Raw genomic sequence first — 15317 nt, 5'->3', positions numbered from 1 at the left:
ACTTCATTGATTAAATATTCTTCCTGCCTTGGGGAGAAACTTTTCTCCCCTATATTTTCCCCCTTCCATGGAAAACTATCTGGATCAAAATGGAATCCCCAGAACCAAGTGGTATTGTCAAATGTCTTAGCAGACTAATCATCTTTGGACTTTTAAGATAAACAAGGCTGTTTACAATTTATGTTGATCACTCAGCCATTAAGGCTTCAGGAACACCATTAATGGCTCTCACTAGCATATTTAAAACTAGAAATAGGACTGAAAAAAATCCATAAAGCTATTTTTGTAAAATTTCAATCTAGGAGCAAGAACATTGGAAATTTCAAAAGAATGCCTCCTTGATTCAAGAAGACCGTTGCAATTTTTCAGGCAGCAGTAGTTCAGGCAGAGCAAATAAGCACCCATTTTTGCACATTTATTCAAATCAAACCTCAACTCCTAAACTTTCTGAATTTCTTCTATCACTAGCTGTATTTGGATTCTTTGTACTTTAGAATCCCAGCTCAGACCACATTATTTCTCACACTCCTCAAAGTATTTGGATTTCTAAAGGCCAGCCTTCATCCACTGAGGCAGCAACTTTCTCTATTTCAGAGCCCTTTGTGAAGCTTGGAATTTGTATAAATGTGGCAAAACACAAAACTTTACAAAAGTTCATTAGTTTGCAGTCCTGTGTATTAGGTTTATCAAAACAAGCATTATCTTAGTGGTACTCTTTCTAGAAAACAGTTTGTTTTACAACTCTACAATACATTCAGTTGATCTATATTGAAAATATTTTCAGATTAAAGTGCCTGTCATAATTCCTGACCATAGTCAGTGAACTACAATAATTAATTAATTTAGTTGCTTTAAATGTTCCATAGTTTAGTGATATACAACTTGCAGCTTTTGAGAATCTCTTAGAGTTATGCCTAGATGAGCTAGTACCTGATATATTACTTCTTTGGTATGAATATAATAGCCAGGGAACAATTACTTGCTATGTGAGGATGGCATTTTATCAATGGAACTTCCATTAAGTTAGCCTTCCATCTTGTTAATGCCACACTCTTTTTTTAAGACTTTGACATCATTATACTGTGTCTCTGCAGACAAAAAACCTCTAAACTTTAACTGCCAGAGAAATAAATGTATTTCTAGCTATGCCAAATTAGAATTTAAAACTTTTTCTCCATCCAAATAACTTGATGTACTTCATTAAAAACGAGCAGATCTATATGCAGAATAACATAACAAATGCAAACCAAAGTCACAGTGAAAACACTTGTAAGTTTCACTTACTGTAAAAGGTGTTTCATTCTCAAATCTATATAAAATGCTCCTTGGAATTAGGACAGTCCTTACCAATGCCCTGTACAGCATCAAGAACAGCATTGCTTCCAGACAATTTTATTTTAACAATTCTATTCCCAATTCTGCCACAGACTAAATGACTTGAACAACTCACTAACATCCAGGTCCTCAAAGGAATGTAAGCACCTACTCCTACTTTTGAGCTCTCAGATGAAAAGTACATATGTTTTTGCAATTATAATAAACATTTCTAGTCTGAATCTTAAGGACAAATGTACGGGAAAATTCAAAGCACTAGAAGAAAGCCGAATACTTAATAAATTAAGTTTTACTTCATGTTATTCTTGACAAGAGACATGTAAAACATTGTCCATTCTCAAGAGTAGAGCATTGCTTAAAATGGTCTGTTCTCAAAGGCTACATCAAAGGTTTCTGAGGCATCCAGATATTCTGTAGTAATCTGGCATACAGAAGTACAGCACGTCTGAACAACTTTAAATAATCTGATGGCTCAGATTCAGTGGGCCACGGAGTTTCTACAGATCTGTCCCTTCCTTGTAGGTGTGAGCCAACCCAAAAAGTCTGTCATTTGAAAAGTCTTGAATCTTATGCTAGGTAAATCTTTTTGGTCTTTCCAAAGCAAAACAGATCTTTGTTTGCAAGTTAAACAGAAGCTAAGGGTATGTCTATACTACAGCATTATTTTGAAATAGCTTATTTCTAATTAACTATTTCGGAATACGCTATTTCAAAATTACGTGTCTACACATAAAATGCAATTCGAAATAGCACTTTTCTATTTCGAAATAGCGCGTCCACACTGAGTGGACTCTGAATTGAAATGAAGGCTGGTTGGAACCAGCTCAGGCAGGGCTTCAGGTCAGGAGTGTCTTTGTGTGACTGCTGCCTGAGGCTTGTGCTTAAAGGGAACCCTCCCCTCCCCCGACAGCCAGTTGTCAGGTTTCCCTGCTTGCTTGTCTACCTCAATGAGGGACAGCAAAGCATTTTGACTCTGTGTGCTCTGGTTGCCCTCACTCGGAACACCACAGTACTCTGCAACATGGAGCCGGAGCTTCCCCAGGCACTCTGGTGCTTCTCTTGGATGTGTTGCTGCGAGCCTGGCTGCACTTTCTGCAGGCTGCCATTTGGGAGGTCCATCGGGGGACTGTCAGTATCCAGGAGGTCCTGCAAGAGAGCTTCCACCCTGAGGAGCACTAAGAGCCTCCCTGGTCTGCCCCACTGGGGGCTTGTGCCTCATTCCTCCCTCACATCCATCCATTTACTCCCTAGCCCCCATACCTGATATCAAATTTTCATGAACACAAATTCTCTTTATTTAACAAAACTGGGGGGAGGGGGAGAATGAAACTCTGTTAAGACTGGGGATAGGAGGCAGGAGAGGGGAGAAGAGATGGTGGGAGAGGGGAGGGGGAAACTTGGGAGGAGGGAAATGGAAGGGGGAAGCAAGGGGAAAAAGGGAGGGGGAAGGGAAGTTCAGAGCTCAGGGTTGGGGATCTCGCTGGACCAACTTGATTGTCATGAAAACCTGCTCCTGGGTTTGCATGTGGCCTTTGGTGGCCAAGCAGGCAGCTATTCTGCCATAGACGGCCGTGTTCCTCCATCTAGTGCTGAGATCATGTACATTGGGGGCAACCCCCCCAAATTTGAATAAGGTCCATGCTCTCCGCCCTGGACCAGGAAGGTACCTGCCTTCTCCTGGCAGGCTCCTGGGAGCAGGCAGACTTCTCCTGGGGAGTGGTGGAGGGCTGGCTGGCAGGCAGTGGCTTGCTGGCTCATCTTTTAGGGCCACTGGGTCAGGGGCAGTAACTGCTGGCTCTGCACTGGCAGGCTTTGAGCTGGCACAGGCACTGTGGCCAGAGTCTACCCCTTTAAGGGCGCCAGGGCTGGGGGAGAGGAAGTTTTCCTGGTTATGCCCAGAGTGGCCACCAGGGCACCCTGGGAAGGCTGGAGGCCCCCTATTTCGAAATAAGTGTCTATGCAGCGCTTATTTTGAATTAGCTATTTCGAATTTGGTGTTATTCCTTGTAGAATGAGGTTTACCAAATTCAAAATAAACCCTTTGCCTGTAGAGACGCTATTAAAGTTAATTCCAGATAACGGCTGTTATTTCAAATTAACTTTGATGTGTAGACATACCCTAAAATTTCTTTTGGTTTAGATACAAAGAGAAGAAAACTATGGGATATTCTAGAAAGCAAGAATGATCTTTGCAAAGGTTAAAATAGCTGTTGCCAAAACAACAAAACAAAAAAGAGTAATAGCACATGCAAAGGGATGCATCTGATGAAGCCGTGTTTACCCATGAAAACGTATGCCCAAATAAATCCGTTAATTTTTAAGGTGCCACAGGACTCCTCATTGTTTTTGCAGATAGAGACTAAGGGTATGTCTAGACTACAGGCTTTTGTCAACAGAAGCTTTGTCGACAGAACCCTGTAGTCTAGACACAACCCTAGATGCAATAACACCTTCTGTCAACAGAACTCTGTTGACAAAAGGTGTTATGCCTCGTAAAATGAGGTTTACCAGCGTCGACAAAACTGCTGAGTTCTGTCGACGTTATGTCAACAGAACTCAGCGGTAGTGTAGACGCAGGTATAGTTTTGTTGACAAAAGTGGACTTTTGTCAACAAAACTCTGTAGTCTAGACACACCCTAACATGGGGACATGCAAATAGAGACAGCAAATCCATTTTCATTTTTTCACTTGGATATTAGGCTTCTTTCTGAAATTTTGTTCCAAAAGCTATTCAGCTGGGTAAGAAAGAGACTTTGCCTAACTTTCTGAGAGTAACTGAACTCTGCCCTGGGTACTCACATCCTCTTGGCTTAGCACTTTCCACTTTCCTTACCTCCTTATATCAGAGCACCACTTCATATCACCTTCTCCTGTGGCAGATAGGACAATCCAAGCTCTCCCATCCCTCTGGCTTCCAGCATTATAAGAAACAGGCCAACTCTCCAGCCTCCCTTAACTCCCTCTTTTACCAGTCTTTCTCCCTACAGTCTCATGTTCATCACTCTCCTAGGGCCAGAAATCAGAGGACATTCCACTGGAATCCCTTAATCTCCCAAACCAAAAAATAAAACCCCACTTCCTCTATACTTGGACTTGTCCTTTAACTTTTCCTCTGGTTTTTCCTACTAACCCTGGAAGTCCCACATGTCCTCTTCTAAGAGGGCTCCACCACTGGGCTCCCCCTCAGTGACTGCTGTATCTCAATCTTGAATACTTGTCAGCCTTCTAGACTCAGGTTTATTCTTCACCTAGGCTTCCTCCTTGATTCTCCTAGTCTGCATATGCTCTAATCCAAAAGATTAACTGCAGTTAGTTTGGGGTATTTGGTCATTGCAGTTTATAGATTCCACTGAGATGCTTGAGTGGCAATGTACCAACTAGATAATAAGGATGACAGCAGTCTCTTCAGCTAGCTCCAACAGACAATCTCTAAACTTCTCCTAGTCAGAAATAAAAAAACCCTATGAAAAAGTGTTAACTTTTCCGGGGGAAAAAGGTTTTGGCTGAACACCAAATGTAGTAGCTGGAAATGCTGTTGAAATACCTCATGAGAGTTGTAGTTTGGATGATCTATACCCATTATCCTCCTCTATAGCCTCTGCTCCATGGCTAGACTAGATTTCCTATGATGCACCATATTTTCCCCCTTGCTGAGCCTCTACAATGCCTAGGATTCTCTGTTTGCAGTGGATCATGAAATACATGGCCCAGCTAGAGAACTGAGCCTATAAAGATGAGTGGGGGCATGAGACATAGCAGCATTTCGGTATCAAAATTTCAGGCAACTTCCCCCCCCCCCCCCCAAAAAAAAACCCCTTGCTCTCTGATGTTTTTTCCAAAAATCAAAAAACTTTTCATGGAAAGTAGACAATTCTTATTTTAAAAGGTTGTGAAAACCCCCAGCTTTCCATTGAAAAACAGTTTTAATGCATGTTTTTCCAATCATCCCTTCTCTCAACTCAATATAAATGAGAAGAGAGAGCGACAAGAGCCTAATGGATGAAAGACGAGACAAGCCTTTATTTCTCCAAGCTCTCATGTATCTTTAGAAAAACAAACTCTCGCTGGATTTGTCATGGTAATGTATGTCATTCTAATTCTTAATGCACAGTTGTTCCTGCTTCTCTTGACATGTCTATGATCTCCAGCCATTGGGAGGTATTATATGGCTATACTGTGTTGGAAATATATTAGAGTCCATTAGCGGGGAAACAAAATATACATTATCACAAGTAACTGAAATGTGATGCCTTGCCAAATTAAAAAGAAACATATAGCCTAGAAACAATCAACTGCTTTTATAGATCCTGTGTGCCTTGTAAAAATCAAGATGTTAATAGCAGTTACTAATATTGTACCATCAAAAGTGGCTCTAAGACATTCTCACAAAGGACTTAGTCATACTCCTGCTGAGTCAATCACAGAATGCCAAATGATTTCAAGGAAAGCAGGATCAGCCCCTAGTTTTTCTTTCATAATGTGACCATGTTATTTTTCACAAAATTCCTTTAAATCTATTCCTTTGTTTTATACATTGATATATTCTGTTGGAATAACTTCTGAACAATCTACATTTGTAGCACAAGAAAAAAGGCACATTTTTTGTTTTGATTAACACTTTTACATTAGATTGCTTCAGTAAAAAACAGAAGTTGGGAGTCTTGCAACAGAGAATTGAAATCAACGTGATATGTTATATGATATATCAGTTACGCAGAGGGGGGAAAAATAAGAACATTTCCAGAGTTTGTGTGTTTAAAGGGTTCTCCATAATTATGTAAGATTAAAGTCAATGTTAACATCTACTTTGATTCTAGCTAGTGCCCATTCTGTGCCTGTGGGCCCATCCTGCTGTACTACTTTGCCTTGCACAAAGTGAAAACTAGAAGGCAAGTATAATGTCTGATGAAAACAAAGTATGGAATGAAGTTTACACATAAGAGTGGAAACACAGGCACTTGACAAGTATCAGTATTCAGACCAATTACAGACTCCCAATATCAAGAAGAAATCCTCAATTTAGAAGTAACTTTATTAACTTCCAGTCCTCCAAAGCCCCGTTTGGATCTGAGCATCAAGCATCCTTTCTTTCCCATGCCATTACTTCTAGGAATAAGTTTCACAGAAATGTTCTGCTGTATTGGTTAGCTGACCATCAAGAAACTTTGAACAAATTTACTTTGTGCAACCTCAACTACTTGCTTCTCTGCTATTCCAGCAGCATGCCTACTTTACTATCCTTCATCATCTGTCTGCTCTGCACATTCTACACAGCTTCAAATTCATCAGGAAAAGGAAGAGCTTTTGGAAGAAAAGATGACTAGAGAACTCGACTCATCCGGTTACAGCCTGTGGCCTTCCCTTTCTTTTTTAGAAAAGAAAGCTCTTCTTGGTATTGTGTGCATTCAAATAGAATTTAATCACCATTTGGAAATCTCAACCCTCTCCCCTCCAAATTGTTTGCAAGTCATTTATGCTCATGTTTATGTCTATGTGCACATCAGATATTATTAGTAGGCTTTGGTGAATTAAAAAAAAGATAGTATTACTATATAGTTTAGAAATGTGTGTCTGCATCTGTCTGTCTGTCCAGCTGTGAGTCCTTTTGTTCAAGAACTCCTCCTAAATGGTAAGAGTAAGGAATATCAAATTGGTTATTTGGATTCCTCTTATCATAACTTAAAGCAAGGTAAATGTGTGGTTGTGCCAGGACAATGGGATATGCCTTGAATTTGATTGTTTCTCATAAAACGGAAAGGGAAGGGTGTGGTAGGAGGGACAGTTATTCTGTAGAATGACCCCTAGGACAGCAAAGGGCCTGAGATGGAGACTGGGACAGCTTTAACTCCATTGGACCAACAGAGGGCAGGGTGTATAAAGGAACAGCTCTATATTTCAGAAAGTTAGTCTGTTTGCCTGTGTGTCTGTTTGTCTGTCTGCCACCCAGCTGAGAGTCATGCATCCCTCCCCCAGCTGTGCCCACTGTAGCGGCCATGGACAGGCACTTCTCATTGGTCCCCAATGTGCTGTGGTGAGAGAGGTCTGGGGTTGACCTCTCTCTGACTTCTTCAGCCAGCATATGCACCCCTCATCCCCAGACCCATCCAAGAACAATGATTTAAATGAAGAAAAACAAAACTTGTTTGAGTTAAGGACATGGACAATGCCAGGTAAATTTTTTAGTATGATATAAAAGTCTAGGAGTTAAATATAGTATTAAGACACAACTTCCATTTCCAAGTAGAAATATTCAAAGAAATGTAGTCAGTCCATGTAAACTAAATAATAAAGCAACAATAAAATATTGTATTTTCAATAGCATTAAGAATCTATTAAATGTCCCATGTGTATACTAAATATATTTAAAAGTCTAATTTTAGACTACTAAATGTGGACACTGACATATCTAATCTCTTTTGGGGATAGCTGGTTGGATTTTTATTTTTATTCTGGAGGGATCCAGAAGAACAGTTAATGGGAACCATTCACCAGAAAAAACACAAAGATGAAACATGAGAAATGTCTTCCTCTAAGACTGCAGTACTCCAGCCAAATAATTTACTGAGCTATACCTACCCAATAGAGAGAATTTTTTCTACTTCCTACCCTCTGTCTCTAACATGGCTGTTTCTTGTTCATTGGATCACCATGATTTACCAATGGTCTTCTCCTGGAGCTAAAACCACTGAATATGTACATTACAGAAGAGATTGCTACATAGTAATTTGGAGTTATATCTCCTGTGCAAGGATTTCATGTTGCTTTCCTTAATTTTCTCCCTATTGTTTATTATAACCTTGTCTTTAATTAATGTGTAGATTTACATAGCAATTTTCATAAGTAGATCTCAAAGCACTTCAGAAAGAAGGTAAGCATTGTTATGCTGATTTACTGCTCGGAGATATAGAGCAGTAAAATGACTTACCCAAGGTCGTGCAACAGGCCAGTGGCAGTGTAGGTTATAGAACTCTGCTTTCCTGAGTTCTAGTCCAGAGCTCTATCCAATGTACAATGCTGCCTTAATTCACTGAGTGTGTGTTAAGGAAGGGATTATCCTTTCCAGTCATCTGCCCTAAAAAGAAAAAAAATCAATAAAGAACACATATCAAACATAGACTGCGGTACTTAATGAAAACCTTGTCCCAAAAACATGTACTGCTGGTGCACAGCTTCATATGTCCCCTAGATCTGCAGAGTGCATTCTATGGTTGAATGATAATAAATGGGCAGTCTTAAGGTATCCAGGAGAGATGCCTGTGACAATTTATATAACATTTCTCAGAAAACCACTTAACTGAAGCAGATAACACAAAAATTGCAGCATTTATCTCATCTTGAGAATGTGAGGTGTTTAATATCGCCTCTTATCTGAAGGTCCATAAATCCACAGTTTTATATGCCAATGCCCAGTGTAATGCAATCATCTCTCAAGTATCCTCCTTCACACATGGTCTCCTTCAACCCCACCCAACTCCTCAAAAATAGTCTATTACAATCAAAGAAGTTAGCGCTTTTGCCAGCCATCTGTTAACCCCCCACAGATTGGTGCTTCACTTAGGACCAGGTGTGGTGAGCAATAAAGTGATCCATCATTTCCTTTCCTCATAATCTTCCAAGTCATCCATTTATAATTTTTCACTCTCATATTGTTCTCGGCAGAACTCTCTTAGGACATGTTCCTAAAGGGAAGATTTGGGAATCTGATATGGATGCTAATGATTAGAAGGTACAACAAAATGCTAGAAAGGATTTTCCCAGTGCTGTCTCATTAACCAGATGACCTCCAAACACTGTCGGCATAGTCTATCTAGGGTGATTGATCACCACTGAACAGAGGTTAGTGACTATCCCCTAGGTATTAATGTACAGCATCCTCACTTACACCCCCCTCAGGCATTTCCAGTAAGGGATTGATTTATTATGCAGCTTCAATGGGAACTTGTCAAACTCTCAATCAAGGGAACTTACATTATTGCAAGCAAATCAATGACACTTTCAGGAAAGGAGACCACCCTTCTGACACATGAAAAGATTCTTTCTATTCTGTACTTATGAAAAAGTTTTCAAAATATTTATAGAAGTGAGAAGGAATTATAGTAGTAGCTCATTACAAAAGCACCTGGTGTTCATAAAAAGTTCTGTTCTTACTACTAACACTACATTGCACCTTCACTTGGGTCAACATAATCATGTTTACATTTAAACCAACATTCCACAATGTAATACCAGAAGCTTTAAGAACACCAGTTCCAAGGCAAAGACACCAGCTTTTAATTTCAAGCATCCAGCTGACCCATGCCTGCTTTGTGCCTGGACCCCTGCACTGACTGCCTGTGGCACATTGATTTGCACTTTGTGCCTCTCTTGGAGCTAGCATCTGCACTGCTGCAAGAGGAGCAGGATTGGCCCACCTGAGCCAAGAGGGGGTGCATGCAGAATTCACATTGTGCTTTTGGACATATAGACTCATTTGCAGGCTCTGCTTCACTCTGAATCATCGCGTGCTTTCCTCTTGTGCTGATTTTCACATCTCCAGGTGGTCCTATCCGTGGCCTCTAGTCCAACTGCGCAAATGCATGCCATGGAACAACTGTGAAGTGGGGGAAAAGGGCCTGGGGCTTAGTGTTGACTCCACATTTAGCCACAGGACCTGCCCTGCTCCACTCCACAGCTGCTCCACCGTGTGCAATTGATCAGTGGGACCAGCAGCCCAGGTCATGACTCTTGGACCCACCCATGAGTCCCCTTGTGGATCCCAGTTTGAGAATTGCTGGTTGAGATAAAACTCATTTCCACCATGAGGGCAGGGAACTGGACTAGATCCCTTTCACTCCTATAATTCTATGAACTAAGAGTGATTGGATATAAGGCTAGGACTTTCAAAGGGGCCTATAGAATCTGGTGCCCAAATTCTGTTGAATTTCATTGGGGAGGCTCATTTGAAAATCCCATATGGAAAGTAGAGCCGTGAGCACTAAACAAAAAAATTTTTTTACACTATGAATTTGCTTGTCTCCAGTATTAGCCAATGTCCAATGAAAGCCAATGGCAGATGGTGCATCCATCAGCTAAGAGTGTGAACATTCCTAGTTTAGGCATTGATCTTGCTTAGCCCCCAGCGTTCCAAGTTCCCATTCTAAAACACAAAAGCTGAGAATTCTCAGCACCACCCAGAAAGAGCTCAGAACCCCATAGAGCCAGGCCCTTTCATTGAAAGGACCAGGTCCCCAGTGGATGGAATTCAGCATAGCTCTACTGACTTCCATGTTTATATCAGCTGAAGCTCTAGCTCTAAATTCCTAATGAAGATAAATAAATTTCTCTGCAAAGAGGCATCTTTTTTTCTGTACCATTTTATGCATCCATAGAGAGATACTATTATATTCTCCGAGAAAAGTACTCATTATAAAAAAAAAACCCACAGTGAAGGAAAAGCCATCTTCTTTTGATGCAATTAGATGAAGATAGCTAAATGTCAGGACATAAATTTAGTGTATTATGGGATGGAATCCTTAATACCTACAACTTTAATAATAATTTTAGACTGTTGTAACTCTTTGCCACTGATCAGAGCTAAACAAATGCCTACGTTTAGGGACTGTTCTAATTTTCTTTGCTTTAGAGCAATTATTTGCCAGCAAGAAGTTTGCTTTCATGAATCAAACGTGACAGAAAAAGAAGGAAGCAGTACGTTTATGGAGTAAACAGGAATTTCCACCTTAGAATGCCTTGGATTATTTTAAAAATGTAGGATCCATACTTAACAAGAAAATGATGCATTTTCTTTGTGAGGAAAATTTCATAGTAATATAGCCTTTGAGATCATCACAAAACATTAGCAGAATAACTAGTCTTTGACAATTTTCAAGGACAGTTGAGCAGCACATACTTTAGAGACTTGGTTTTGATCTTAGATATAGCATGAAAAGATACAAAATGATGCATAAGGTAGAAATCATCCATATACTGTACAGGTAAAAAGCTTTGATGCATACAGAATGTTATATTTACAATGGTCATCCTGCCGCTCACTATGAATTGCATTCTACAAGTTCTAACGCTAAAGGATCTTTAATATCAGCAAGCTTCCATATCATCCTTTGCCTGCTGATATCACATTGCCACATAAGTAAAGTCTGTAGCTTTGCTTACAAAAAATAAAAAGTAAAGTCACGTGAGACTATCATTACATTACACACTTTAATAAGATAAAGTTGTTGTAAAAAGTGTACCAAAAACATTACACAAATGAGTTTACTGGAGCATTTGATACAGAAACAACGTGGTAGACTACTCTGTGATTAACAAAGACCTATCAGTTGCTCCCTCCTCCTGCATGATACCTTGCATGTTAATAATATTATTTCCCATATCCACACAATTTTCTGTGTGCCATGCTCTCTATGTCTGGAACACATTTCTTTAACAAAAAGATACATTACACTCCTTCTCCAAGCTTAGCCATTTACACAAACAATTCTCCAACATTCATGGGAATGCTCCTAGGGTGCATTTTGTATTGGGCTAGAATTCTCATACAGCTTAGAGCAGCAGTCAGTTAAGTTATACTAGAGCTGACCCTGAACCTATAACAATAACACTGTGTAATTACAGTTTTTGCCCAACTAACACAGCTACCCCCCTCATTTTTAGGAGTGCATAGGCATTAATCATGTACTTATAGATCCAAAGTTCAGATCTATAACTAGATCCAGCTCCAAATTTTATATGAAATTCAGATATTGAGTTTTTGTTTGGGCCCAAATATAATTAGATACAGTGAGCAGAGTCAACATTAGCCAACTGTAATAGAAAATATTTAAGTAGCAGATTAGATATAGTGAGCATGTGTAACCCACACACCTAGGGTACGTCTAAACTACATGGCTCTGTCGATGGAGCCATGTAGATGAGTTTACACGAAAAAGGGAAATGAAGCCGCGATTTAAATAATCAAGGCTTCATTTAAATCAAAATGGCCACCACGCTGTGCTGATCAGCTGATTGTTGGCACAGCACGGTAGTCTAGATGGAGATCTGTCAACCCCAGAACCCTTCGGCGGCAGATCCTGTAAGCCTCGTTTCACTAGGCATAAAGGATATGCCAATGAAAGGTTCTGGGATCAGCAGATCCTCATCTAGACTACCGCGCTGAGCCAACAATCAGCTGATCGGCACTGCGCGGCAGCCATTTTGATTTAAATGAAGCCGCGATTATTTAAATCGCGGATTCATTTCCCTTTGCCATCCTGACTAATCTACATTGATGGAGCCATGTAGTTTAGACACACCCCTAGTGTGGTTACTTAGCAATGCATGTGGTACCTAGACCACAGCAATAGTTAAGACCAAGAGACCTCTTCAGCATGGGCTGGGAGTCAGCTAGCTTTTAGCTCAGAGGGTAGAGGCTCCTATACTCTGCTTAAGAGGTCCCAGGTTCTGCCTGGTGGTTGTTAAACATGGATTATAGAATCAAAGATTATTAGAATATGAGAACTGGAAGGAACCTCGAGAGATCATCAAGTCCTGTCCCCTGCCTTCATGGCAGGAGCAAGCACCATCTAAATCATCCCTGACAGATATCTGTCTAACCTGCTCTTAAATATATCCAGTGATGGAGATTCCACAACTTTCCTAAACTGTGGAATAAATTGTCTAACCATCCTGGCAGTTAGGAAGTTTTTCTTAGTGTCCCATCTAAACCTCCCTTACTGCAGTTTAGCCCATTGCTTCTTATCCTTTCATCAAGGGCCAAAGAGAACCATTCCCCCCCCCCCCCGTGACATCGTTTTAGATACCTGAAAACCACTCATGTCCCCTCTCACTCTTCTCCATTCTAAACTAAACAATCCCAATTCCTTCAGCCTTCTCTCATAGCTCATGTTTTCTAGACCTTTACTCATTTTTGTTGCTTTTCTCTGGACCTTCTCCAATTCCTCCACATCTTTATTGAAATGGGAGGCCTAATCAATGCAGAGTAGCATATTATCTTTATGAGAGTAGTATCATCTGCATCTTTTAAGGGAATGAAAAGCATATGATGGCAAGATCTATTTACATTACAGTTTTACATACCTTCCTGAATCAGGGCCTTAAAAAGTATTTAAGTGTGTGTAATATTAAGCATTTAAGTAGTCTCATTGGGATTATTCATTGCTATCAATGGGACTGTTAGCACACTTAGGCTATGTCTACACTGGCCCCTTTTCCGGAAGGGGCATGTAAATTTCACTAGTCGTCGTAGGGAAATCCGCGGGGGATTTAAATATCCCCCGCGGCATTTAAATAAAAATGTCCGCCGCTTTTTTCCGGCTTTTAAAAAAGCCGGAAAAGAGCGTCTAGACTGGCCCCGATCCTCCGGAAAAAGTGCCCTTTTCCGGAGGCTCTTATTCCTACTTCAAAGTAGGAATAAGAGCCTCCGGAAAAGGGCACTTTTTCCGGAGGATCGGGGCCAGTCTAGACGCTCTTTTCCGGCTTTTTTAAAAGCCGGAAAAAAGCGGCGGACATTTTTATTTAAATGCCGCGGGGGATATTTAAATCCCCCGCGGATTTCCCTACGACGACTAGTGAAATTTACATGTCCCTTCCGGAAAAGGGGCCAGTGTAGATGCAGCCATTCAGTTATGTATATACTTAAGTATCATCCTGAGTCAGAGCATAAATAATGATTAAAACAATATGGCTTTTACTCAAAACTCAGGTGAAATAAATGGCATCAATCCTTCCCTTTAGTAACACTTCAAAATCTATCATGGCCAATTGAGTTTCCTATTTCCCCCCCTCTCCAATTAATAATAATTATTTATACAGTATTTCCAAGTTGACATTAGAAGAGCTGAAATAATGGATATTAACAGAACATGTACCTGCTGTTCAATTTTCTCTGCTGGTCAAGTTAGAGAGGCTACTGATTAGAAATTGGATACAGAATTACCCTTGCTCCAGTCTGGGTAACCCATCCCAGACCTCTGCTCAGTCCTTAATCTGGCAGCCTCAGTACTGCACCATAGGCCCTGCTTGCCCTTGGCAGGGTTTGAGCTTTTGGTCTTCAGCTACAAAGGGCATCAGGGTAAGTTCCCCCCAATCAGCCTGGGCAGGTAAACAATCCTCTCCAGCTATCAGCTAGATTCTCAGACTACTGGGGAAAAGGGAGCCCAAAACCCCTCGTTGGAGCTCTTCACCCCACCTTGCTGTCTCTGGCAACGCTGCCCTTACTTTTCTCTGTGGTTTTGTTTTTTGTTTTGTTTTTTTGTTTTGTTTTGTTTTGTTTTTTTCCCTTATCTCTTCTAGCCCCCTCCTATTCACCTCCTCCCTCCGGGGAAGACTTCTTTTTAAAAGGCTCAGTGGCAGCTCAAATGAGATCAGCTGGCCTTGATTGATTTATAGCAGCCCTGACTCCCCTGCTCCTGATTATCCAGGGCTGTTGCTGCTTTTTAGAATTGCCTTTCTCCCTCTGTAAGTTAGCCCTCCAGCCTGATCCTGCCACATGGGATACAGTTTGTGACCTACCACTACAACAAAGCATCCCTATACACTGTGCAGCCAGACACAGGAAGAAGGCAAGGAGGGTCCTTCATATATGTAAAGCTAGTGCAGTGTGTGTCATCAGAGGAAACAGGCATGGCTAGGGGGGTTCCAGTAGCCAGGCAATTTCTGTCTGGGAACACTGGTGTGGACAATAGAGTTTTTACAATGCAATGATTTCTTTTGTAACATACTTTAATGATTAGTAAGTGTTAAAGCAACTTTAATTCTGCAGGCCCCTCTTCTCTGGTTAGCAGGAAGGAACAGTCTTTTAGGCCATTTGGTAAAGACAGATCAAACAGACTTCTGTGTCTGTATCTGATATTTAGGCAGTAAGAGATCAAAAGGATCCTTGTGATTCAACATGATCACACTGTTGCTCTTAGGAATAATTAGGAAATAGGTTGTGTGGTGAAGAAGATATGATAAATAATTAAAACTTTATGCTAGAAGGATA

At 40.7% G+C, this 15317-nt stretch overlaps 1 long non-coding RNA gene across 1 annotated transcript in view; it reads right to left on the bottom strand.

The window, feature by feature from the left end:
* The window catches only part of LOC142829539 (uncharacterized), a 32168-nt gene extending 17573 nt beyond the window's left edge, over positions 1–14595 (bottom strand). The window contains exons 1-2 of the long non-coding RNA XR_012904034.1: positions 14523–14595; positions 8262–8408 (exon numbers count right to left, since the gene is read on the bottom strand). This is a non-coding gene — a long non-coding RNA (uncharacterized LOC142829539). The remainder of the gene's footprint in view (positions 1–8261; positions 8409–14522) is intronic.
* Between the last annotated feature and the right edge of the window lie 722 nt (positions 14596–15317).

Source organism: Pelodiscus sinensis, chromosome 5 (assembly GCF_049634645.1).
Source record: "Pelodiscus sinensis isolate JC-2024 chromosome 5, ASM4963464v1, whole genome shotgun sequence".
In the NCBI taxonomy this organism is placed as follows: domain Eukaryota; kingdom Metazoa; phylum Chordata; order Testudines; family Trionychidae; genus Pelodiscus; species Pelodiscus sinensis.
This window is presented reverse-complemented; position numbering and strand designations above follow the sequence as displayed.